We start from the raw sequence: 20,997 nt of genomic DNA on the forward strand, positions 1-20,997 counted from the left end.
CCACAAGTACTCCTTTTCTTTTTGTGAATCATGAGAGAGTCAGACAGGTGAATGGTCTAGAAGTGAGAGGGGGATGTAAGAGGAAGGGGGCTACACAGAAGTGATATTTCTTTCCTCTGCTGCTGTGCTAATGGCAAGCAGAATGTTCAAAGGCTGATGCCTCATTAAGAGGAGAAAGGACAGAATGTTGGGACCATACGTTTCCATGGCAGTTGGGCGGGGGGGACAGTTTTAAACAGTGCATGAGAAGACCTAAGAAAGCATGGTGACAGGAGCAGCACCTCCTTGAGGAGGATAGGAACTGGCTGGGAAGAAAAATTAATTGGGAGGAAGGAAAGTATGTGAAAAGAACAGCATCAGGGACATGAGCAAAAGCTGCAGAAGGGAAATTTAGTGGAGCAAAAGAAGAAGCCATGGAGAAAGTTAGAGCATAGAAACGGCCGGTGGGGTGAAAGGGGAATCAGCTAAAGAAGCCCCTTCCAAAAATAGGTGCATACAGCATGCTTCTTATTTCTCCCTGAACTAGGGCTGTGTGAAGGGTTGGATTTGCTGCCCAATCTGCCTTTTGATTATATATAATTATCTGTATTTCTTTTGCCCCCCAGTGCAAAAAATTATTGTCAATAAAACAGTAATAAGTTAGAGACGGTGATGGGTAGAGGCAACACTACTAGCATTGAAGATCTGGGGTCACAGACACAACTAGCAGTACAGGGCATCTAACTTCAGTGACTGGAACAACCAGAGAGATGGGGGGAATTCTGAAAAGAGGCCAAGAGTAGGGACTGGGAATTAGAGATGGGTCTATACTGTAAAAAAAAAGAAAAGAAAAAAAGAAAAGAAAAAGAATATTCAACTGAATTTTTAAAAGAATTTCCATTGACTGAATGTATGCCCTTTTTGTATGTATTCATTTTGAATACTGCATTAAGTGAATTCACTGGCAGGAACATTCACCCAAATAGAGATTTTTTTAGAAAATGTTTAACTTACATGTGTAAGTATTCATACCAGAAACCTGATTCTATGAGTTGCACTTATCCAGTCAGGGAACAGAAACAAACTAGGGGCTCCATCCTGCAAGGGGTTAAGCACTCTGGGCCCAGATCAGTGAAGGACTTAAGCACATGCTTACCATCGAGCATGTGAACAGTCTCATTGACTTCAATAGGACAGTTTATGGCTAAAAATTATGCAAATGCTTAACTGTTTTGAGGAATTGGAGCCAGAGAGCTCAGTACCTTGCAGAATTGAACTATGTGTCACCTATGTGTCAAATCATCTTGAATTTCAAATAATTACAACAAATTGCTTGTGAATAAGACACAGGCCAAGAAGTATTTGGCAAATAATTTCAAGTAAGAAATAAACTTGAGAAAATCATGATCTGTTTGAAGACAATTCACAACAGAAATAGAGGCAAGATTTGTCCAATAAATTATTCATTACCAATGATTTGCCAAGCTTTACTGGATATATAGCCACAGAGACCTGTGTTACGCCTTGGGGAAAGAGCCAGAAAGAGATGTGTCAAAGTAAACCTGAGAGGAGAATGCAGATAGAGATCCAGAGAAGTCTCTGGAGAGGGAGCCAGAGAGGTTATGTGGGCAGATATGATGGAGTACAGAGGGAGTGCTGTTCTTTGCTGTTTATAGCTAGTCAAACGGGAACCATATTTTGGATGATATTCTTGAAGATTGTGGAAGGTTGCATTTTGGAATCACAGTTGGGGATGATAACTTGAATCAGGTAGATGCAAGAGCAAGAAAGAAGATTAAATGTGATTAAGTAGGTTGTCCTTGATGAGAGAGAAGCATCGTTTAGAGAGGAAGGTAATCGGAAGCTGCATACAGGTATGATAGTGCAGGGATGAGATGAGAAGCAACGGGAGAGGAGATTAAATGCATGCAAGAGTAGAGCTGTGTAGAGTCTTAAAGGTGCAGACAAAGGCCCAGTTTCTTTGGTGTGATCACTTTGGCTGTACTGCTGATGTAATCTGGCCATAAAATTGGATTGGCTGGCTCATGGAGGACCAGCTAGAGGCAAAATTGAAGAGTAGCAATCCAGTATGCTTCTGTTTTCATTTTTATTCTGGAGAGTCATCCATCCTTAGTTACAAATAGGTCCTCTGAATGACAAAGTATCTAATAATAGCATGGAATATCATCAAATTGAATGTAGATATGGAATCAATGTGATTAGAAGGCCTTTCTTTACCATTCCATAGCACAGTCAATTTCCACCAATATATTCTGGGATATTAGAAGACTTTATGAAGGAACAAAAATCACATACTCTGAGGAACACTCCTAGGACTGTTTTAAAAAAAAAAATTTCTGATGCAGCCCTTATGGGGCAGCTCTGCTCTAACCTTTCCTATGCCTCTCTTTTTTATATCCTCCAGTATCTGCCTCTGCTGCTATTCATAACTTTTTCCAGTAGCAGCATGCAAGATACGATTCTTCCCAGTGTCACTGTTACCCAGAGTTTTGAATATTGGCAGTGAAACTGATTGGAGTTTTATGTTGTTGTTTTGGGATCTGATCCAAAAAGGTCTATTGAAGTCAATGGAAAGACTCGTACTGGTTTCAGATCAGGCCCTTAGTGAAAAATATTGCATAGACTCTCCTCAGTTTCTTCTTTTTCTTTATATGGGGTATGATATTCCTGGCCTTTGTGTGTAGATGTGTGCAACAAAATATTATAAGGAATACGATTAAAGTTATTAATCATTTTAACTTAATTCTGCTGAATTTTTAAACTCAGCAACATGACTGACCAGCAATGTTTTGTCACCTCATCTGTTTAAGATTATTGTCCACCCTTCTTTGTAAGGCTATGGAAGTTTTTAACATAAAGCCAATTTTAGCTGTAGACCCCAATATACACTGTCTACTTTTGATGAGTGAGGCACAAAGTCTGACTCTCTTTTCCTTTTAGGCCAGTCAAATTTGATGCAGAGTATGGAAGAGGTTAAAGTATTTGTTTGAGAGAGATCTCCCTGGAGTTTTGTGTTGTCCAAGACTGGAGATGTGTTATGATGGGTTTCTTTAAAGAGAAAATTACTTTCCTGTAATTGTTCTTCTCTGAAGATATAAAAGACCACCACTCACACACCCTGCTCTGCACAGAATTGAAGGTTCTGCTATTTAATTTTCTTATTATTCAATTCCCTTTTATACATAGGGGATTAATTCCACTTTGAGCTTGGGGAGTACCTGTCTTGCACATAACAGTTGTGATGGGTATTTTCACAGAATACCACTTGCAGATTTTGCTTTTTTTGATGCTTCATCTGTCTAACCATTATATTTGAAAATGTTTTCATTTAGGATTATCTATTTTATTTACTGTGATTCCTATTTATGCTACTCTCCAGCAGCTTGCTGGCAGTAAAATAGTTAATAAAAACTAAATCAGAATATGCCGCAAGCATTTCTTCTTTTAATGTGTCTGGTGTTCTTGTCCTTTTTAACCCGCTTTGGCCCTTACCTTGCTGCAAGCTTTGCATGAGTACAAGGGGTCTCCTTTGATTGTCAGTTTTATTATATATATATATATAAAAAACATGGTGCAACAGCCACATGCAGGTGCTTACTCCATGGGCTCAGCCTTAGGTGATAGGGACCAGTGTGTCCCCCGCCCCCTGAGCTTGCCTCGTCTATCTGGCCATGCACATTGAACAATTTCTGTCCTTCAGACCCACTCCCAGCTAGAAATGAAATTGTCATGGATGGTTTTAAACCCTTGGACCCCCCCCCCCCCCTCGGATGACCAGATATCTTGATTTTATAAGGACAGTCCCGATATCTGGGGCTTTTTCTTATATGGGCTCCTATTACCCCCCACCCCCGTCCCGTTTTTTCACACTTGCTGTCTGGTGACCCTACCCCCCCCCAGAAGCGATCAATCCCATCACACAGCAATACACCAATATGCCAACGTGTCAGTGGCACAATGCACCTCTGCTGGGGCGGGGTCTGCCCTGCTGCTCTCGAGCTGGAATGAGCCCCCAGAAAGCAGACAAGGAGCACCTGACAGCGCAGTCCCAGCCAATCACTCGCCCTGCCCAAGGGCGCACTCTCTAGTGGGGTGGTGGGCAACGAGGTGCCGCGCGTGTCGAGGCCGATTATATGTCAACGAAGGCTGGAGCAGAGGTGAATGGCAGAGGAAGTGGCGCATGCGCAGAGGTGCTGGCAGGGTAAACACGGCGGGGGGTCGGGAGTAATGGACTAGCGAGAAGGAAGGGCGGATGGCGCAAGCGCGAAGCGGTCGCTCGCGAGGGAGGGGCAAGGGCAGAACGCGCATGCGCAAAGGCCGTGTGCCAGAGTCAGGGCGGGGGAGAAGGTGAGGGGAGACGGCGGCTGCGCGATTGGAGCGGGCGGGGGGGCAGGGAGCGAGGGAGGGTTTATCGGGCGGCCGATTTTGGTTAAAATATTCAAAATGGCGGACGGAGGAGCAGCGAGTCAAGATGAGAGTTCGGCGGCGGCGGTGGCGGCGGCAGGTAATCATTACTGCGTTTTACATATTCATATTCATACTCGCGCGCGCGGCCCCCCCGCCGCCCGCCCGCCCCGCTTAGCATAATTTATTAGTACTCCGGATTATTATAATTAACGGCACAGGGGGGAGCGGGGGCGGCGGCAGCCTCCCCGTGCGGGGAACACACACAGGGGCGCGGGGGGCACGGGGGCGCCTGCCCGCCCCCAAACCCGGGCAGAGGCCGCCGGGCCGGGCCGGCAGCGGCCGCACGCCCACAATAAAGCCGCTTTACATATTCATGGCGGAGTGGGCCCGGCTCGGGCAGGGAGCTGTGGGGCTGAGCCCGGAGCTGGGGGGCGAGCACCCCGCATCCTCCCTCCCAACAGCGAGGTCCCCTCCGCGCTGTTGCTCCGGGCGGGGAGCGGGTTGGGGCGTGGGGATTTTTTGGGCGGCGGCGGCGGCGGGGGGCGGTTGGCTTCTCAGCCCACCGTCCTCGGGCAGCGTTATTTCCCCAGAGCCCCAGGCCTGCCTGCAGCGGGGGGCTGGGTGCGGAGGGCCCGGGGAGGGAGGGGAGCTTGGCGGGGGCCTCCCTCCGCCCCCCACAGCGAAGGTGTTTCAGTCCCGCTCCACTCTCTGTGGGGGGGGGGGTCTCCCTGGTGGTGAAGGGCTGTGGGGAGGGGGGGGGGGGGATCTGTTACCCAGGGGGCTAGGTTGCCCTGGCATCTCCCCGTTTCCTTAGGCGTGAGGGAGCCCGAGCAGCGCAGTGCGGGGCGCTCCGGCATAGGCCCCCGGGGGTGTCCAACAGCGATGCTCTGAGGGCCCCCCTCCCCCAGCGAGGGGTGCGTGGGGTGGCAGCGTTGGTGGGTGGGGTGGCAGGCTGGCTGCCAGGGGTGCGGGGCCGGGCTCGCTCTCCCTCTCTGTGTGTGTCTCTCATTTGAATAATGTCTAATTCGGGGAGGTTTATATTATTGAAATGGCCGCCTGAGTTTCCCCGCCTCTCATGTTTAGTAATTCAGACCTTTAATAACAGCCACTCAGAGCCCAAAGCCGTGTTTATATTTTACATTCGCCCCATGTGCTTGTGTGGTTCAATATGATTCTTCTTTCTTGCTCTCTCGCTTTTTTTTAAAATTTTCTTGGCAACCCACAGGGCCCAGAGATCAAACCCAGGCTGTGTGGGGAGGGGAGGGGGGAGGAAGAGGTAGGCCCTGACTCCTCTGGCAGACGCCTAGGCCTCACTCTCTGCTGCTTGATTTATTTACTAATAACCGAAATGACCCCCCATCCCACCCCCGCGAGCAAAAACAAAACCCTCCTGGGGCCTGAGCAGCATCAGAACTGCTCACAGCTTCTCTCACACTCATGTCTTTTAAATAAAGGGCTTATTTTTAATTTATAGCAACACAAGACTGTAAAGCTGCCCCTTCCATAACTGCTTTTCAGTGAGTATTGAGCATTTTTCATCCCTTTGTCCCCGATTTACTTTTTTTTTAAAGGAGTTGACTTTAATTTGTACTTCATGGGGCTGTGAGAACACTTTCAAAATCTAAAAAGCCTCCCTCCTACCGTCAGATACTCAGAACCTAATCTTGAATTTTTAATTTTGTAACACACTGGATCATACAACAGTAAATAAAATAAACCTCTTTCTCATCAATGTTTAAATGTGGATGCTGTATAGCAGTCCTGTGTGTTTGAAGCTTTTGTCAGTCCCTGGCACTTCTGAGTTATTTTTAATTGAATTTGGGAATAAAAGAAAACAAAAACAAGTTTTCTATGTTTGCTTGCCATAGTTGGCTGAGTGAAAATTGAAAAATATTTCCCCCCCCCTTTAAATTGTCAAGGCTAACTATATGTTTTAGCCAGACACCAGGCAATTTGACAACAAGCAAAATGGACTCCTTTTTCAAGGGAGGTAATGGAGTCATTTTATTTTAATGTAGCATTAGGGTTGATAAAACTGTGTGGTTTCTCAGTAGAGATCATTGTTTTCAACTGTGGAGGAAAAGGGCCTGACCGAAGGGTATCTTACACTAGCCGTATCAGATTAGCATGTAAACATCTTTGAAGCATGGCTTAGAAGAGTTCATGTAATAGTGCAGTCAGCTTATTTTGTAGAGTTTCCTTTGAAGGTTAATTTGTAAAAAAATACTAGACTTCAGTTAATGAAAAGCATTTTAATTTTAAAATAATCAGTCTCGCTACTACCTATTTTCCCCCCCGCTCATCCTTGGTAAAGACAGGCCTTGAACACTGCAAGAAAAGATCTGTAGAAGCTATAATGAGACTGTTCAGGTGACTGACTGCTTCACAGACCAGCAGCACGAGGTTGGCTGGACAAAAAGCAGTAATATGATTTCATGCCTTAAATAGCATATGTTTTTGCACTCGCTTCGCAAGATGTGGTCAAACTGATGATGTAACCGGCCAGAGGACAAGGTGCAGTTAATTTGATTTATTGACCTGGGGTGAGGTGTAGCAGTGAAACCTTCTCATAGAGAAACCATTTATCTGAGGACAATTTCCTTTATAGCAGCAATTTAACCACTGCTGAGGCTGTAGATATTTTATCCAAGATGATAAAAATGTACATAACATCTTGCAAACAAAAATTTGATTCTAACTGACAATTTAGTAATTCTTAAAGGATGGATTGCTGGACTCTGGCCTTATATTGTCATAGGCCTGACCTGGGGTTTACGAACCTAGCATTTTGCCATTTACATGCTAAAACAAATCTGTCCACCTCAATCTGATGTATACTTAAGGTTATGGCTTAAAATTTTACTGAACCCTCCCACATGATTAGAATGGAAGGTGGCTCCACCAGTCCAAACCAGCAGCAACATCTGGACAAGAAGCCCATTTCCCGCCCCAGCTGCAATTGCTATCAAGGTGCTTTCAGTGCATCTTGAGTGAGGTTCCATTTTCGATATTAGTCTCTGGCAAGTAGATGTCTGATAAACTTGAAACTTTATCTTGCTTTTTCCATGTGATGGAAGAGACAAAGAATTTTTCTCTTATCCCTCCAGAGTTTTCTGGTTTTCAGTGGCAGCAGAAAGAAAAGGAGTCCTTGTGGCACCTTAGAGACTAACCAATTTATTTGAGCATGAGCTTTCGTGAGCTACAGCTCACTTCAAAGTGAGCTGTAGCTCACGAAAGCTCATGCTCAAATAAATTGGTTAGTCTCTAAGGTGCCACAAGGACTCCTTTTCTTTTTGCGAATACAGACTAACACGGCTGTTACTCTGAAAAGTGGCAGCAGAGTGAAGCTGACATGATTCTTGACAGTTTTACCTACCAAGAGGGCTCTGACTTTCACAGGTGAAAATGACCAAAGGCTTGTAAGTTTTACTTCAGTGGTTAGGAGAGCTGTGAAATGCTGGCAGTAACTGCTGCTCCTCCTCTCTGCAGACTCGGGAAGACAACAGTGTATTAGTTCACATTTGGAAGGTTATATTTGCAATTACAAAATCTAGAAGTTTGCTAACTTTTTAAATGAAAGGAAATAATCTTTTGGGCCTCCAGCCTTTCCAGAGAAAGCTTTTCTCTTGCCACTAGTGACTAGATATAAAAAAAAACCAAAACAACTTTCTATAGTCCTAATTCAAGCAAATCTGAAGTCTTTAGGAAGCAAATGGTTAGATTCTGACACTTAAGTTGTTGAGTAGTGATGTTTAGCACTGCTTAACTTGGTGTGTATATATGGGGAAATTGATGCAATTTTCAAATCTGATCTCTAGCTATTAAGCCCGGTATAGCATCAATTATTCTGTGCTATGTATGGGAATGTACCAGAATATTACATAAACATAGTGGTATAGTTCCTGCTTGTAGTCAAGGTTCTGATGATTGATGAATACTTTGTTTAGAAAATGAGATTTTGGAAGCATTTTCATTACATAAAGCACAATGGTCCAATCAGAATGGCTATTGTTGTGTTTAAAAAGAGAACCCATTCTAGTTGTAGTTCTTATCTGACACAAGTTTAAAAGTGCAGAAAAGCTTGATTGAATGGGGTGTCTAAATTTATATTTTTGTTATGATCTATCGTCGTACCTTTTTTCCTGTAGAAGTGGAATATTGTTCATCCTTTCCATAGGCCTTTCATTCTTCTTTGAGTCTCCCCCGCACCCCCCATCTGCTTGCCCAATTCTGTGAAAAATTTGCAGTAATTAGTTGCCCTTTTCAGTGGGTTGACCTTGATGTGCATAGCCATAACAAAATTTGGCATGCCCAGTGGAGTATGGCTGAGTTGTAGAGTTTGTGGGAAGTGGTAATTTTTCACTCACTTTCACCAAGTCCTGATTCCTTTGTGAACTTCAAGGACTTTAAAAAGAATTTACACTACTTAACGTGCAAGTTTAAGTGAGGAGTTACTCTATACTCAATTACTTGAACATAACTAAAACTGCATACCATCTTAAGAGAAGCAGTCACAGTTCTGGTCCTTGTAGATGACAAAGGTTTGTATGAGATGCATATTTCTAATCCGTGTAATACAAGTAAGTGCAATTTACATGGTTAATAAAAGCAGGATTGAACCTTTAAGCAAAATTAAGTTTAAAGTGATTGCTCCAAATTTGATATTACTTGCTCTGTGTCCAGAGCTGGTATCCTGTGAATGTAGGACTCTTATGTCATTGTGTAGACTTACAGTACTGACTGGCTGCTTGATACTGCAGAGATTCTCTTCTGCATTAACAATTTTTATCACCATGTTCCTCTTGTGATGTGTTGCAATACATTGCAGCCCAAGTGTGGGCTTGCATCGCATTGAGTACAGCAGTAGAAATGGGGAGGGAATCACATACATTTAATTTTATCCTGTAAGCTTTCCCTTTATGTTCCTACATTATACTTCACTTGGAACCTGTCTAAATTCCACAGCTGCTAATTAAAGGAAGTTCTGTAAATGTGATTATTTTTCCTTTTCACAGTTGGGTGCATTAACTTTATTAAGCCTTGAGGATAAGAGCCTCACAGACTCTGTAACACTTCATCATTTCTATTCCTAGAGAGAAAATACTTAAAATTTCTGTGTTAATTCCTTTCCCTACCTTTGGTAGACTGCACAACTGTCTAGCAGAACTGGAGTCAGCTAATGTCCAAATTTGTCAGGTTATTTTTCAGTAGGTCTTCATTAGCATACTACAAATTTCTTGTGGGAAAGAGGATGTTAATGAATTGCTAATGGCTACTTGTATTAATGATTTTGACTGAGGCTACTGGGCATTATTGTTTAGTGATTAAGCAGTAGGTTGGGATCCAGGAGTTCCTGAGTTCCATTCCTGGCTCTGTCACTGAGTTGACTTGCTATGTGACCTTAGGCTACATCTGTAAAATGGGGATAATAAATATCAGTGTCTCAGATGTGTTGTGGAGTCAGAGAGGAGATAATTAGTTAATGTTTTGTACAGTGTTTTGAAGATTGAAGTGCTATGTAAGTGACAAGTTTTATTAATAGATGTTTGTAGCAGAGTTTCTGCCTTTCTACTTGAAGGCAGACCATCAAATTATAAATTACATTTTTGTGTGGAAGTTTTTTGGCCTTTTAACATTTCAGTCCTCCCCTAAGATATATGATCTGTGAAGTTCAAGAAAAATCTTACTCTGTTTTTTCAGTTTGTTTATTTTGTGTATCTGACTACATTTTCTGTATAATCAGCTTCACTGTATTCCCTATATATTCAGTTAAACTGTATAGGAACTAAACTTTTTTCTTAAAGTCTCACCATTAATACCCCCGGTGCATCTCCACCAATGGTAGCAATAATGAGAGTGCTAGTATGAATAAGGTGCTGGTGGCTGTCAGAATTTTTAACTACAGTGTAATATGTAGACCTGCTTTAAGTAGGGTTAGACAAAACAGATATTCAAAGACAAATCTTTAGTGGTACCTTGGTTGCACTACAGCTACTAGTGATAGGAATCTTTATGAAAAAAGGTCTGATGTAGACAAGGATCTAATTGGCTTCCTGTGTGTGAACATCTTTCACACAGCAAATTGGAGAGAGAAAGCTTTTTTAATAAAAAAGAAAATGAGATTGCAAAAACCGCAGGTGGGAAGTGGGGCTTAGACAGGTGTAGTTAGTATCTGTTTCTTTAAAATTATTAGACAAAGTTGCCAGCTAGCTTGCTGCATTTAAACCTATTTCAGAGAGTGATCTTGTTAATCTGTAAATCATGCATCACCATTAAAGCTTTCACTCATTATGTACTTTTGTTGGAATTTGAATTTACGTAATTGTACTGCATGTGAAGTAGCTCAGATTTTTTTAAACGTTTTATTTTGAAATCACAAAATTTACACTGTAGGACTTAGAACAGTGTTTTGGAGAAGAAAGATGTGTACAGATAATACCTTGAAATGGTAAGCAGTGTAATATTCAGACTTCTTTTAAATGGACAAAATGCTGTTCATTGAGGTTGGAGACTTACCCTAATTTTGGTTGTCTTTCTCAGGTTAAAAGACTAGTATGAGGCACTGTCCTCCTTGCATCAAACTGCTTCACCATTTGTTCCTCGTCTGATTGTTTTATTTCAGATAACATGTGATTTACTAATTTGTGCCTGACCATGCTCATGAAAAGTAGCAGATTTGTACAACTTGGATTTTATCAAGGGGAGGAGCATTAGATAATGGTAGAAATGACTAAGACATCTCATGAATTAGTCATTTCTTTATTATTAATCATCTCTTGAATAAAAATGTGACTTAAACTTATTCCAGGAATCCTACTGCAGATGTGCCTTGCAAAGTGTATTTTAGTCACAATTCTGTTTCTTACCCTGCTGATCTCTAGCACCAATAAGGGTATCATTTTCATTTTAATTTGTCTATTTCTTATGGAAGCTGAAACTATAAAACAAAAAAACTTGAATTCTATTTTTTAAGGCGATTTGGGGTATCTGAGGAGCAGCACGCAGCTTGGTGGTGCCAGCAAACAACTTCACTGCAAATACTGCTCGCACTGTCCCCCACCACGTTTTTTTTTTCCTTTCTTTCCTCCTCCTACTTGTGTATTTCTTACGCTTAGTCTTCCTGGTTTGGAAAGAAGGCTAGACCATTTAAAAATGTGGGACTAGTCTGTGGTGCACCTTATTTCAAGACCAATGTAAAATTCACTAAGATGGAGCTGAAGTGCACAACTTAAACATTTATAACTGTTTGAATAGCTCAAGGGAATATAAATGAACAAATAGAGTTTACCAGTAGGTTTCAGTCATCCTTATATTGAAGTTTGGGCCTCTGATATCATTGACTTGTTATCACACTACTTCAGAGTGTTTTAGACCGCTTGTGATGAGAAACCTTGGAATTCTGCGGCTTTAGGGCCATCTTTCAAGATTCTTCAGAATCTGTGTGTTCTTAACACTGGGTTGGGAGCCAGGAGCTTCCAGTTTTCACTGCCATTTCCACACACCATCTCTCTTTATGGCTCTGGGCAAGTTGAGTATACACAAGCCCTTAAAAACCCCCAAAACAAACAAGCCTTCCACTATTGCAGTACTGTTTGGTGCAGCTCCACCTATATTAGAGTGGGAGTACTACAGCAGGGGTTCAACCTTTTTCTTTCTGAGGCCCCCCTCAACATGCTGTCAAAACTCCAGCACCCAGCGGGGACGGGGTGGGAGAGGACGACTCAGGGCTGGGGGTGGGCTCTCTGGCATAGGCGTAGTTTGGTTTCTATTTTGGGGGGGAGGCCGGTGCGGCTTGGGTCAGCTCCGTACAGCAGGGTCCAGGAAGGCAGCACCATCTCCACCCTCAGACTCACATCAGTATGTCTGGGGGGCGTGTGTGTGTGTGGTTCAGCTCAAAAAGTTTGAAAACTGCTAGGGGCTGTGTGTGGGCAAGCGAGTAGCTCAAGGTGCAGGGTAGGGGATACTAGGGGCTGTGTGCCAGGAAGGCTCCCCTGTGGTTACTGCTCCCCAAGGGTTCTGCTGGCCACAGTATGGGGTCCCCCGCCTAGGCCACTCTAACCGGCTGTATGAGCTGAGGAGCAGCCGCAACCCTGGGCACCAGCAGCAGACAGGGGAACGCCATGGCTGCCTGCTCCATGACACCAGCCAGAACAGCAGCTGTCCGCACTGCCTGACTCCGAGCTTTCTGCCTCCGATGTGCCACCCCCTGGTCTGGCACTGGGGCTCTGGCTTTTGGCCTTGCAGCAGCAGGCGCTGGGGCTTGGGCTCTGGGTTTCAGCTGTGGGGTCCCTTGGCCACCCGTGGGGTCCCTTGGCCACCCAGGGGGTCCTGGATCCCCAGTTGAAAACCGCTGTGCTAGAGTAAACAAGATTCCAATAGCTGCTATATTAAACCACCACATGTCATCTAGACCTTCTCTGGGCGGGATCTTATGTCTGTGGCCTGAGCTGCAGAGGTGTTAGTTCAGAGCTTCCCCTCTCCAAAACAAGCTAGAGGGGAGACAGCATAAGGAACACAGTCAACTGAAGTCTCTGCCGTTTTCACCAAACTGAATAAGAGCAGTCTTGAAAAATATGCTTCCAAGTCCCCACACCAAATTAATTTTTTTGACCACGTCTTCCTGGCTTCTCAACCCACACAAATAGGAGCAGCATACAGGGTTGGTAGGAGGCATTGTAGGTTGTGCACATTTTCCCCCACCCCCTGACACTGGATAACAGAAATTCTTTTCTGTTTAGGTTCTTATACTACGCTTATCCCCTTAATATCTGAGAATGTTCCAGTAGTGCATTAAGCAGTGTGATACACATTTGTCACATGTTTGTGTTCCTCTCTCCCTAGGAATGCAGTGGAATGTCTTGTCTTCTCTAACAAACCATATATATTTTCAAAACCCTACCAAAACAAGGTCAAGGAAATGTGCCTTGCGCTTGAAGCAGAAGGTGGCATTTCTCCCACTTACGCCTCCACTTCCAGCCAATTCCCAGTGCTCTCTAGGCCCTTTGTATAGGTCCTGAGATGTCAGTCTTCATCGTCTACTGCCTAGTGCTCATCAGTTCTTATGTTGGGGTCCAAGGACGAAGACATCCATCCTCCACCCTGCCCATCTCCAACTCCACTGAGGAATTGCAAGGTTTCCCTTCCCCCACCAACTGCTTCTTACCTACTTTGAAAAGGCGGTTAAAGGGGTGGAAACTCCACTTCCTGCTCTGGAAAGGTCTCCAGCCCTATGAAGAGGTAGGGGTGTGTGGGGGTGGGAGGGGGTTTTCAACCACCATTGCTGCTTCTGTCCCTATAGAAGAAACTTGTGGTGGAAACTCCAGACCCTGCTGCATCTAGCTCCATGAAAGGACTCTGGGTTTTAAGTATGTTCTGGAATTGTGATACAATACAGGATGTCTGTAGGGCTTAGCACAATTCTAGAACACAAATATGTAAAGCTGTTTCCTCTTCTAATTGTGAGGATAACCTTGATACTGTAAAACGATGCACTTTGAGTCTGCAGATAGACTAAAATGACTCTGTCACTGAGAGGTAAGAGCTTCCTCAGTTTATCTCACTGTGATGTTGAATTTAGGTCTTAGTCTATGTTGTGGAACCCAATTACCACATAGTAGTGCCTGTGTAGTTGGGGCTGATCTGTGTTCTGAAATTGTACTAAATTCCTGCTAAAGTCCAATCTTATAACTCTATTTGTGAATCTGATTAAAACATATGTCCTGTCCATGTTGGAGAACTACAGCACTGTAACATTGTCCTCAACACGGTAGTTATAACTGCAAGCTGGACCTAGCTATGGGTCTTGCAACCTGATTTAATATAAATACAGTTACACTAAAGCTTATTAAGCGTAGGTCTAAGTAAATGTGTTTTTCTGCCTGTGAACTAAGTTTTGAATAGTTGTGGGCAGTAAACTTTGTAGCAACAAAAGGAATTAGCTTATGAAGCACAGAATGACCCATCTTGTCTTACAACTTGTAGAAGGGTAGTCCTTCAGTAGTTAAGTTTTTGATTAGTGTTGTAAGCATGACTGTGAACCAATAAGCCCTTTCTAACTTGGTCAAATCTAAACCAATCTGCTTGAAACTTCTTGTGTGTGATCCTCAGTCAGCGGAAAAAATTGAGGGAAATGTTGAGGGCATCTTACCTGTGTAGAAAAATCAGTTATTTTTGGAGTGATATCTCAAAAATTACTTGACTCAGATGTTTACTAATCTGAGGATTGATGTTTTAAAGTATTATTTTAGGGAGATTCAGTGGCTAGATTGTTATTTGTAGGGCCCTAACAAATTCACGGCCATGAAGAACACGTGTCAGGCTGTGAAATCTGGTATTTTGTATGCTTTTACCGTATACTATACACATTTCACGGGGAAGACCAGCCTTTCTCAAATTGCGGGTCCTGACCCAAAAGGGAGTTGCAGGGGAATCACAAGGTTATTTTAGGGGGGTTGCAGTGTTGTCACCCTTATGTCTGTGCTGCCTTCAGAGCTGGGCAGCTGAAGAGCAGTGGCTGTTGGCCAGGTGCCCAGCTCTGAAGGCAGCACCCCGCCAGCAGCAGTGCTGAAGTAAGTGTGGTAATATCATACTATGCCACCCATACTTCTGTGCTGCTGCCTTCAGAGCTGGGCGGCCAGAGAGTGGCAGCTGCTGACTGAGGGCCCAGTTATGCAGGCAGCAGTGCAGAAGTAAAGGTGGCAATACCATACCATGCCATCCTTCTGTTCTGCTGCTGGCTGTGGTTCTGCCTTCAGAACTGGGCTCCTGGCCAGCAGCCGCCGCTCTCCAGCTGCCCAGGTCTGAAGGCAGCAGCAGCGCAGAAGAGGGTAGCAATACTGCAACCCCCCATACAATAACGTGGCCTCTCCAATCTCCTTTTTGGGTGAGGACCCAAACAATTACAACACTGCAAAATTTAAGATTTAAATAGCTGAAATCATGAAATTTACAATTTTAAAAATCCTATGACAGTGAAATTGACCAAAATGGACCATACATTTGGTAGGGCCCTGGTTATTTGGTATAGTAAGCTCTACAGGGCAGGGACTGTCTCTCGCTGTGTGTTTGTTCAGGTCTTAGCATGTAATGAATAATAATGATTGGTTTTGGTCAACCTCTGAAAACGTGCATGTACAAGATAGACTTCTGTCATCCTCCCTACTCCCATCATTTGTATTTATGTGAAGGTGGGCACAAGTTAAATTATTTTACAATAAGACTAAATACTTAATTCATATGCAACAAGGAAGATTTAGGCTTCCTTCTTGTGAGATTAGTGAGATGATCCCATGAATAAGAGGGAGAAAAGTAAAGATAGTGTTTTATTGTAACTGGTTTCCAGGCTGTTTGTGTAGGTTTGAACTCCTGAGTTCACATCCTGAGTGCTTGACCTTCAAATGTTTGTTTTTTATTAACTGAAATGTTCAAACAGTGGTTTAAATTGGTCTGTTTACTACCTTAACTGTATCCTATTGGGGAGTTTTTGTTTTGCATGGGTGGGAAGCAAAGGATTCATATACAGGTAGGGACAAGTACAAGAGAAAACAAAAATCTTTGTATAGCTTCTAGTTTTTTGAATGGCTTGTGGGTGAGGGTACAGTGAAGGAATCTCTGCAGATCTTGCCAAAATTCATGGCAAATATTTGTAGTTCTTGCTGATACCTCTCTTCACCTCTATGAAGCAGTAATTTACTCATTCTGAAGTTGAGAACTTAAAGAAAATTGTTATACCCAGAGTCTTGTGAAGAGCTTCTCACTCAGCAACTACATTTTAACTTTTTTCTTTTACAAAGGACTGTTTTTTTTTAAATACTTGGTGTATGGAGGATGACTGATATATTTTCCCATGCATTGTGAGAAAAATCGTAGTGCTTGTTGATGAGTTACTTGCCCAGTTAGTCTGTCCAACTCATTCAGATGTGAAAATGAAATATAGGCCAGGTCAAACCTTTTCACTGTCCACTGAGATGTTGATCTGAGGTTATCTGCCTGGTTCCTGGGCACAGAAATGGTGTATTGTTTTGTATACAGACACTTTAATTCTGAGAACTCCCAGGTAATGCTGTGCATATGAAATTTTTTTGGGTGGAGGGGAGTGGAATTGGCTGTATCTCTGATACATAACATTACAAACTACATATCTGTGTAATACATAATTTACCTAAATATGTATGATAGTGTCTTCTCTTATTGAGAGACTATGCCACTTCAACTTCCTTTTCTTCTTTCTTGGATTATGACAGCTGCATTTTCTGCCACTTCGTCAATATGTACAAATATACTTCAAAATGTGAGTTCTCACCACCCTACAGGTCTTCCATTCCAGAGGCAGTAACTGCAGGAAAATACTTGAAAAGATATGTTTACTATTTTACCTTCAGTGGGGGGAACCCAATTCAGCCATTCCTTAGAATCTGTGGTCAGGTGGTTCTTAAGCACTTTTCATGTTGTGGACTACTTCCTTGCAGTGGCTGTAGTGCTTGGTTATATGAAATATTTGGTTATGTGAACTACTTGCAGAGAGTTGAAGTAAAAACGAAAGCAAGCTTTAAAGCAGTGGGGAACCGCTGCTGGCTACCATTTCTATTCTCCAAACACCCACTTTCAGTTCTGTCCCAAAAATGTGTAGTATTACACCAATGAGAGGCTATAAACAGGATTTCCATTCATAAGGATAGTGTAGGCTAAGAGATCTGGTTGCTTTAGAGTTTGGTTCTGCCCTCCAGTTTTGGTGCAGTCAGTAAAGTTGATCACAGTTAAAGTGGCTGAAAACGGTATAATGTAGGGTGCAGAGAGGTGGGTTTTTTTATTTTTAAGTTTAATTGGTAAATAGCCTCTGGAAACCTGGATTGACCTGGACTGGTCACAACAGCTCAATATCTATGACCACCTGGCAATGTTCCTTGGCCCAGCAGTAATCCTTGGATCACTGTGAACCCCTGCTGTAGTAACAGTCTTGTATTCTATCAGTAGATCTCAAAGCACGTTACAAAAGAGATAGCGAATAAAAATATCCTGTTGTACAATGTTAAACGTAGTTTTAAAAATATTTCAATTCTGTGATGCTGCCATTTAAAATGCAGGAGTTATATAGGTGTAGGTGAAAGCCACACAGAGCTTCCGCTTCCTCACACTTGCTGAAAAATGTAGGATCTCATTTATTCAACTTAACTTTGATACACACCCTGAATTGAGCAAATGAACATTGGAATTCCTACATTTTCGTTGCTCTTCCCTTCTTGAGCCGTGTAATGAGTGACTAGAATCAATAGACATCTGTGATTGCAGTATCAAATGTAATTTTAGTTTTGTGTGTGTAAAACTAATATGTATCCTCTGATCAGAAACTTAACTGTGACTAGCTCTTATTACTAAATATTATTCAGTCTAAGCCAAAGCCCTAAGTATGATTCAAAAAGACTAATTCTCACTTTTACGTGAACACACTTCAGGTGTTTGTAAATGTGAGAAATTGCTGGTAGCAGGTATTTTACATGTGGCAAAGGAGGTGGCTGTACTCAGAAAACAGATTTTAGATGCAGATGAGAACTATGCTTGAGCAATTCTCATACTCTTGCATATGCAATGTATTATGCTAGGCAAGTGCTTTTTGAAAACATGTCTGATATGTAAGGGCCCTGCCATGGTCCAACTAAATAAAGGACTGTGAGCTCTGAACCTGGAATGTGCTATATGGCAATCATAACTTTACATTTCATCTGTTGGATGTGTTGAAATACCCAAAAACTTGGAAGAGGTTTTTCTTTAAGTTCTGCATCTAAGATTCAAGTCTTATAGGGCACTTTTGAAAATGTGACTACGTTGACTTCCTTAGGAGCAAAGTGTAAGTAGAACTGTTCTTTTGTACTTTAATGAAAGTTGAACAGGTGCACTCTTCAAAACACCTTCGCTTTTGGAAAAACGTCAATTTTGTATTAGACCATTTTTCATTGTAGAACTGTGTATATACACTTCAACAGGCCTTTTATGTATGATTGAGCATTTAAAAGGAGTCTCACACTGGGCAAACGAAATAGGAGCTATACAAAAGGCAGCTTACCTTCAGTAACATCTTATGTTCCCTGTTTTGTTGAAGATTTGTGTTTTGAATAAGAACATTTCTTCCATTGCAGCCCAGCTGCTTCTTGATTCTGCGGTGGAGATGTTATATTGTGTTTGAGAATTATTAGTTGTTATGGAGACAGTTGTGATGTCACAAATTCAGTATTCTGACTTCACTGCAGGGTCAAGTATTTATTTTTATTTATAGGCTTTTCTGCTGGCTTATCACCAGAATCATAGGCATTTGAACATATTTTTGTGGCTTAAATATTTTAAAGGATTAAAACAGAAAACCTACCCTCAATCATCAGCCTCATGAAAAGGGAGTAAGATTATAAAATTAAAAAACAAACACAGTCATCCCATACCTTTAAACCCTCCCTGTAAGTATGAGAAAGTAGGAGTCTTGCATTGTGCCCTGAACGTTAACAAGTTGGGGCTATTTCAGACCAAAGAGACATCCGAGTAGGCTACAAACGAGGAGAGAGAATACTTGGGACTCCCTTCATAATTCAAGTAGACAAGGATTGCCTGAGGTGACAGCAGTCCAGGTATTGTTGAGGTTGTGAAAGAGTGCAGAGCACAGACCTGTTATCTTGCTCCTCTCAAGAGTTTCTTCAGTGATGTCTTGACACTCCTAATTCTGCTTTCTTCCTGTCCAGTTCAAGAATCCTCCTAGTGCCACCACAAGAGTTTGTATACACAGGGAGTTATATTAGTATAATTATGCCAATAAACTTCCTACATAGATAAGCCTTTAGCATTGTGCTGTTTTGTCTGTCCTCATACTTCAATTTTTTACTGGATTTTAGTCTTCCTTTTGCCATTTGCAGGCAGCAGAGCCAACTATGTAAAATGTGTCCTCTTTATCTTGCCATCTCCTCTGCTGCATGACGATTGTCACAGGAGAAGCATTTGCTGGACTTGTTCCCAATTTTTTTTCTTTCAAGCTCTGGTCTAAATACAGAAGTTGTGCCTTTAAAAAAAAAAAAAAAAAGATTTAGTTTAGCTAGTACTATCCTCTGTGCTGAATGTCTCTATCTGTTAATAGATGGGTTATTGGTTTAACTTGACCAGTGGAATTTCAGTGCGTAGACACAAGCTAAGTATATTGAAAGCCAAGAAGGGAGGAAATGCTTATTTCTTCTACAGCTAATCACTGCACAGTCTGTCTGCATGACCTGCATTGAGCAAGCATCTCCCATTTGATGAGATTAGAACTAAACGACCTCATTCTACACACACTACCTGCTCTTATAAGGGAGGAGGACTTCCAGAAGCAACCAATACTGAATCTAAGAAGGCTATGGGCAACCGGTGAATGAGATGAAATAGACTTAAAAGAAAAATTATAAAGAGTAAGGAGCTGCTTCTGTTGTGACTTCATTTGTGGAAGTAGAGAGAGAAAATGAGAGCAACTCCTTGCTCATGTTTATCTCTACTTGTCAGATATAATGAATATCCAGGAGAGAGTCAAATTCTGGCATGCTGGATCTGGAGTTAGAATATTGCGATTGAGGTTGCTCATCTGTGGAATGAGACAATATTGGTTTGCTTACAAGGCGCACTTCAAAACTCATCTATTTGGAAATGCCTTCCTGCCATATCTAAGGGCAAATCTGCATTAGAATGTTTTGACGACATAGCTATGCCAAATAAAAAAGCCCTTGGTGTAATTATATCACTTTAAAAGTACTTATTCCAGTATATTTTATGCTGGTTGGGGAACTAGTATATGCTATACTGATATAAGCACTCTTATACTGACACAACTGTGTGTATAGACTAGAATGGCTTTGCTGATACAGCTGTATTGGTATAGTTAAAGTGGGAGAACCTCCTAATGGAGACATAGTTTATATTGGCAAAAGGACTCTTGCTGGTATAGCTGCGTCTACTTGGAAGTGGGTGGGAGGGGTTACCATCATAGTGACATAGCTACACTGATAAAATTTTGTAGTGTAGACCTGGTCTTACTCTGTTAAGAAGATTTTGATGGTTTAATTATACTGGTATAGATAAACTGGCAAAACTTTGTAGTGTGGACTAGACCTTAGTGTTAAACAAACAAGCATTGCTTCCTGGCAACTAGGAAGGATGAAGAGCAGAATCCTCTATGAAGGTCATTATAGTCTGTGTATTCAGATCTAATTTACCTTCTTAGTGTTTAGATATGGGCATTAGAAAAAAAAATCCAGGTGATTAAAGGTCACTAACTGTATATGCATCTCAGCATTATCAAAATTAACAAGTAAGAATTCTATTCACTATTCAATCCCACAAGACTAAGGTCTCTTTGTCCCCAGCAATATTTGAATCTGGTGCTGCTGCACCTCATAAGTGACACTATGGCAGACTGTTTGGGACCTGAAAGTTCTGGGCTGCATATGACTGAGCAATAGACCGTGCAGGTTGTTCCTAAGAATTCAAAAGGAGCACACAGAGGACCTGGGGTATTGGAAGTATCGAGGTGGCACTGAAAGAAATTTGTAGGAAGATGGCCAGAGACATTGTGCAATGTTTGTGTGT

The 20,997-nt window shown here is 42.3% G+C and overlaps 1 protein-coding gene across 2 annotated transcripts in view; it reads left to right on the top strand.

The window, feature by feature from the left end:
- Positions 1 to 4,456: 4,456 nt before the first annotated feature.
- Positions 4,457 to 20,997, top strand: part of POU2F1 (POU class 2 homeobox 1) — a 168,545-nt gene continuing 152,004 nt past the window's right edge. Inside the window, exons 1-2 of one of the 2 annotated variants that reach the window (XM_077820295.1) lie at positions 4,487 to 4,504; positions 5,882 to 5,924. The gene's annotated coding sequence lies outside the window, so the exon portion shown is untranslated. Of the gene's footprint in view, positions 4,505 to 5,881; positions 5,925 to 20,997 lie in introns of both variants that reach the window. The other variant, XM_077820285.1, reaches the window with a different exon arrangement.

The sequence above is a fragment of the Eretmochelys imbricata genome, chromosome 1 (genome assembly GCF_965152235.1).
Source record: "Eretmochelys imbricata isolate rEreImb1 chromosome 1, rEreImb1.hap1, whole genome shotgun sequence".
Lineage (NCBI taxonomy): Eukaryota > Metazoa > Chordata > Testudines > Cheloniidae > Eretmochelys > Eretmochelys imbricata.